Source organism: Mauremys mutica, chromosome 2 (genome assembly GCF_020497125.1).
Source record: "Mauremys mutica isolate MM-2020 ecotype Southern chromosome 2, ASM2049712v1, whole genome shotgun sequence".
NCBI classification, from domain to species: domain Eukaryota; kingdom Metazoa; phylum Chordata; order Testudines; family Geoemydidae; genus Mauremys; species Mauremys mutica.
Window position 1 is genome coordinate 71,991,956 of NC_059073.1, and position 6,180 is coordinate 71,998,135.

A 6,180-nucleotide genomic window follows, 5' to 3' on the forward strand; every position below is an offset into this window, starting at 1 on the left:
GCCTGATGATCTTGGTCTACATGGTGTTTATAGGCATCTCTGGCAGACTGCAGGTGTTCCCTGAGCTCCCAATGCACTCAGTGTAGGTGGGAGGCAAATCCAAAGCTGCCATTACTTAAAACTCACAGGTTAGTCTGGGTGGAAGCAGGAGTGAAAGCCATTATTTGCAAAGAATGGGCTATGTTGGGTCGAGGCATAGATTGCATTGTTATATGCAAACTCAGTGGAGCACAGTGGGTGAAGCCAGTTGTTCTGGTGGCAACTCCAAAAGCAGCAAAGATACTGCTCCAAAATTTGAGCGACTCTCTGTTTGCCAATTAATCTGTGGGTAATAGATGGATGAGGTAAGGGACTCAATGTCAAGAAATCTGAGAAATTCCTTCCAGAGTGGGGAGATGAATTGGGGACCCTGGACTGATACAGTGTCCATCAATAACCCATGCTAATGGAAGAAAATTTCCAGGAAGATATGAACCATCACCTATGTGGTAGGAACATTACCACATGGGATGAAGTGAGCCACCTGTATTAGGTGGTGGACAACAACCAGGATTACTGAGTGTCCCTGGGAAGCATGGCAATTCTACAGTGAAGTCCATTGATATAGTAGACCAAGACTGTGGAGGCATGGGCAGAGACTGAAGGTGACCTAAGGGTTTTGATTGTGAGTTCTTGGTGTGGGAGCAGAGGTCTCAAGACCTTTTATATAATCCTTGATGTAAATTCATAGACCTGGCCACTAGAAGTTCCTCTAGACCAGATGCCAGGTCTTGAATTGGCCAAATGGCCTGCAAGTGGCAAATCATGGCAACCTGGGTCTGCAATTTCTATCAGAGAGATATTGGCCATTGCAGAATCCATGCTCGAGGTGTCAGCTCTAATTCTCTTGCTTGTGTTTTGGCTGCTCAAACAATCAGTGACTGGCACATGGGTGGTCATATCTAGTGGCTGGAGCAGGAGTTGGTAGTCAGGAATAGGATGCAAGGGTCAGAACCAGAGTCAGATGCCAGTTCTAAGGGTCAGAGCGGAAATCAGGAATTGCAGCTTCAGGGGCAAGGCTGGAGCAGCATTGGAACAAGGCACAAGCAAGACTGGGAACAAGCAGGTGCAGGAGCTATCAAAGCTGTAGGCAAATCCTTTGAGCAGTCACTAAACTGCTGAGGATGGACTTAAGAGCTGGTCTGATGACTATTCCCACCAATCAGATGGTGTAACTATGATACTACATCCCATATTCATCATGGGTGTATGATTATGACACAATTTGTACAAGATGAGACATGAGGCATCATTGGAAAAGTTATGAATTGTGAATATGATTATCCTATTTGTGTGAATGTATCATTTTTGTATCAAGTTATCAATATTGACTATGTATCTATTTCAAATGTGCTTACTCTGAGTAACACCCACAGCTAGCCTTTCAGGTACAACAATGAAGAAGCTAGACTGTGCTGATGGTCCATCAGCAACACCATGAACTATAGAAGAGCTTAGCCTTCCTATAAACATTTCAGCCAGCCTGTAAGTAATGGCTGCTATGACTCAGCAAGGGCATATGACCAGACCACATGATACTGAACTCCATTTTGGGTACCTGTATTTTTCCACAAACTGGGCTGGGAACTGTTTTTGGAACAAAGAGTTTCCACCATATGTTAAAGCTATAGAAGGTGGGGTCTGACATCATCTAGTGACCTCACTCCCCAGACAAGAGAACTTGTGGAAACACCTAAGGAACAAAGACTGAACTGGGGGGGGAGTGCTGGTCCCAGGCTAAAAGGATTTCTAGCCTGTGTATGGAAACCTGGTGGGCTGCTTGTATCATCAGTAAGGGTGAGAAATTGCTAATTCATATCCAATCTATCTAGTATGTTAGGTTGAGTTTGCATTTTGCTTATTTGATAGGTAATTTGCTTTGATCTGTTTGCTATCACTTATCACTCAAAATCTATGTTTTGTAGTTAATAAACTTGCTTTTTGCTTTATCTAAACCAGTGTGCCTTTAAGTGAAGTATCTGGGGAAAAAGCTCTGTGAGCAAAGGCTGTTGCATATTCCTCTCCACACTGAGGGCGGGCAAACTGAGTAATACATTCATATTGGTTGGGGTTTTGACCAGGGCAGGATGGTACAGCTCTTGGGTCTTAGGCTGGGGAGCTGGCAGTTATTTTGGCTGTAGCCTCTCTCTTGTTGGTTCATGCAGTGGCTGGCCAGAGTCTGCATGCAACTGCAGCTGGGTGTGCCCCTGCCTGTGTGAATGCTGGTGGGAGTAAAGGACTGAGAGTCGTCTGCAGCTTGTCACAGCAACACAGTGTGAGAGGAAACCCAGGCTGGTGAGTCAGAGGACTCAATGATACCCCAGTTCCAGGCGGCACCCCAGGGGAGAACCTGTCACAGTAACCAATCAGGCACCCTACTACATGCCAGCTGTACTTGTTAGGTTGCCCACAGATGGCTCTGCTGCAGATCCTGATTCCTGACACTGAAAACCCATGGGACTGAGTCTCAGAACCTGGGTCAATTGACTTGAGCACACGGGGCTTGGGCTGAGTCTAAAAGTAGCAGAGGTTTCAGAGCCTGTGTTCCAGCCCAAGCCTGAACTTCTACACTGCAGAGTTTAGCCCTGTAGCCCAAGATCTGTAAGCCCAGTGAGCTGACAAGGAAGTCTTAATGGGTGAACCTACTCTGCTAGTCCCAAAGCAGAGGCAAGACAAGTCAGGGGATGAGAGGGATCCTGAGACCACTGCTCTAGAGGGACAATTCACTCAGGTAAATATAAACCCACAGCCAAGTAAATCGGTAGAAAGATTTGTAGGATTTGATTGGTGCAATGCCCTATAGGCTGAGGCAGAGCTGTGAGGAAAACCTCTATCCTCAAAGCGTACTTTCTATAGGTGGAAGGCAGGAAACCCTCACTGGTGGTCCATGGAAGGCCAGCCCCAAAGGGAACAGGAACCCCCGGTAGAATCCTAACTTTGTAAAGAGGGTAATGCATGAACAGCAAAGAAGTTCTCTTCCAGAGGCAAGAAAAGGCCTCAAGTGAAATAAGTGGGGGGGAGGGGAGGTGTGTGACAGGGCACTATGAGTCACTGGGTTTGCAGTAGCACTGGTATGAATGCAAGTGTCAAGGTGTCCCCCCACCTCTGAGCTTTAGGGTACAGATGTGGGGACCTGCATGAATAACCCCTAAGCTTATTTTGACCAGTTTAGACAAAACAGTCACTGCCACCACCAAGAGTGTTCTAAATCTTAGGGGAGAGCCACTTGGAACTCTTCCTTCCCCCAAGTCTCTATACCCTTTTTCCTGGGTAGACTCAAGAAAATTCTCCCCACCAATTTCTAGTGAGCCCAGATCCAAAATTCTTGGATCTTAAAACAAGGAAAAATCAATCAGGCTCTTAAAAGACAACTTTTAATTAAAGAAAAAGGGTGAACAGAATACCTCTGTGAAATTAGAAAGCAAAATGATCTCTCAGACAACAGATTCAAAACACAGAGGATTTCACAAAACAGATTTTATGAAAAGATTAAAAAATATTTGACTTTATCATAAGCAATGTCAGGCATCTTTTGCTATATTATATTTAATCCAGCATTTCTTTCAAACACAAGTTGTTAGGCTAGATGCAGGAATCACTGGGTGAAATCTATGTCCTGCAATAACAGGAGGTCAATTTGGATTACATCACTGTCTTTCCTGGTCATAAAAATCCATAAAAGGATAGCACCATGTGTGTTTCAAAGCCAGTGAACAAATTTTCTTAAAATCTGGCTTGTTCTTCAGATTTCATTGAGACTTCAAAATCAAGCCAAGTCTGAAGAATTTTGTATCATACTGTTACAAGTTTATGAGAAGCAAGTATTAAAAATTCCAGATGGTATCTTATCCAAAAGCAAAAAAAACTTTGCTTAAAAATAACAAAATTAAGATTGAAATTACATAGTACTTACCTATTACAATATTTATAAAAACTCAAGAAATCCAAAACACAGGATTTGGGTTACCTTCCTAATACAAATCCTGTAGGTCAGCCTCTTCTTTTTGATCTCATTGTGTGTCTTTGCTGCTTGTCTCAGGAATGTACTTGCATATAGCACTGCTATATGCAAGAGGAAGGGAAGGACCAAATCTGTTCACAGAAAAGATAAATAGGTGGAATTTGTGTGAAATGTACTCTCTCATCAAGATTACTTGAGATGTTTAATTCATTCATCCCAGGGCTGCTCAAATTTTTAATCTGATTGTTTGACACTTGCAATATACTGAAAAAAGACTGTTACTTAAACAATGGATTTCATGTCATTCATTCACCTGCTTGATTTACTGCCTTCACACTTGGTTTCTAGGAGCAACACATAAGCATTATTGTTCTAAAACCAAATGATGCATAACTATGCAATGAAAAAATAAATGTCTTCAGTGAAGCTTTGACTAGAGTGGACCAAAAATCTTCTTACTACAAGAATAAAATTAATTTTTACCTGAAGGGTATGCATTACACTGAAGGAAAATTACCAGAAACTGTTCCTTTCTTTTAGCCTTCAAGGTTCAATAATATACACTAGGCAATTTTTCCATAATATTATATACTTCAATTAATTCTATCTTTTCTAGACACTTAACACCTGCCATGGCCCCAAAGCACTTTACAAATTCTCTTTTTCCCCTCCTACTCTCTCAGATCTTGATTAGAATCTCACCTTTCCAAAAGTTTGAATGTGTTCACATTAAGGTTCCTGTTTGACACAATATTGAGATGGGACCACATTGCGCATTTCCAATCCTGCATTCAGATACCACAGTGATGGACACAGATTCAGAACCTATCTACAATAGACCAAAAAAATAGAATAAAAGAGAGCCTAATTTTGGCACCTTCCCTGGGAACTGCACTTGACTGCAGTGAGAAGGCTTGTGTGTTCCAATCACACTGAGACCTAGGTTGGTGGGGTTTTAACTGCTGGTAGGGTCCCACAAACCTGCCAGATCAAAAATTAGGGAGCAGATGAAAAGCAGGCCACTGGACATCCAGGATGGTGTTGAGTGATAGGCTGAATCCCCACTCTGGCACTTCCAGCGCAGGAAGTAGGGGCCCCACAAGGTTTTTTTTTAAAAAAATAAAATACTTGCTGCTCCAGGCTTGTATTAAACTCCCAAGGTTAGAGCTTTTTCTGACCTTGGCTTGGTAAACGCTGCCACCACCCAAATGCAAAAAAAAAAAAACCCACAAAAAAACACCAAACAAAAAAACTATGGGCCCAGGAAGGAGCACTTGGGAATTCCTCCCTGTGGTGTACCCTCAAGCCCTTTCACCCCCCTCTGGGGAAGAGCTAAGGAAGAAAACAAACAAAATTAGTTGTGGCCACCAGCTAATTAAACCCCACATTTACAAACCTTTTAGGACACCAACAATTCAATCCTGTTCTTAAAAAAAAAGGTAAATCTTATTAAAAACAGAAAGAAAGAAAATACATCTGGAATTTAGGCATTTGCTAGGATTTTAAAAGAGCAATTCCAAAAATTAAGCACCCCAAATAGCTTTCTTGGGGGTCCAGCTTAAAGGTTACAAGCACACAAAAGCAGCTGGGATTAAAAGAGAGGCGATTCACAAGCCAAAATAAGAAATAAATCTGATAGTGTCTCACTAAACATTCCCTAGCCAATTTATTTCTTCTAGAGACGGAAGATGAATTTTTATACCTGCTTCAAGCCTTACACAGCATTTCTGCTGCCCTCTGTTCCCCTCTTTCCTGGAGGGGCACAGCACAAAAAAACAAAGGGAAGTCCCCCCATTTAAAAAAGTTCTAGCTTTCCCATTGGCTCTTTTGGTCAGGTGCCCACTCCTTTTCCTTTACCTGGGGAACTCTGTTAAGCCTTTACAGGCAAAACAAGCAGAGAACAGCTACCAAGAGGCACTTGATTGCTAACTGGCTGCCTGGGTGTCCATAAAAGGAAGCTTACCCCTCACCCCCCTTCATTTATCACATAGGCCAACCACCAATCGTTCATTCACAATGATCCAGCCAACAGCTGCAGGAAATGAGATTATGGTGATCTTTCCCCATCTGAGTTCATTACACATCCCTGCCTTATTCTCTGTTGAATACGTTCACTGCATGAGGCAGGAGTCCTATAGCAAAAGCAGTAGGTGATCATCTAATTAAAATCTGCAAGGTAA

General features: G+C 42.6%; 1 long non-coding RNA gene across 1 annotated transcript; it reads right to left on the reverse strand.

The window, feature by feature from the left end:
• Window positions 1-4,160: 4,160 nt before the first annotated feature.
• Window positions 4,161-5,758, reverse strand: LOC123362884. The gene is made up of 3 exons (XR_006576620.1): window positions 5,703-5,758; window positions 4,703-4,829; window positions 4,161-4,344 (listed from the first exon to the last, which is right to left on the reverse strand). It is a non-coding gene; the product is annotated as an uncharacterized LOC123362884 (long non-coding RNA).
• Window positions 5,759-6,180: the final 422 nt, after the last annotated feature.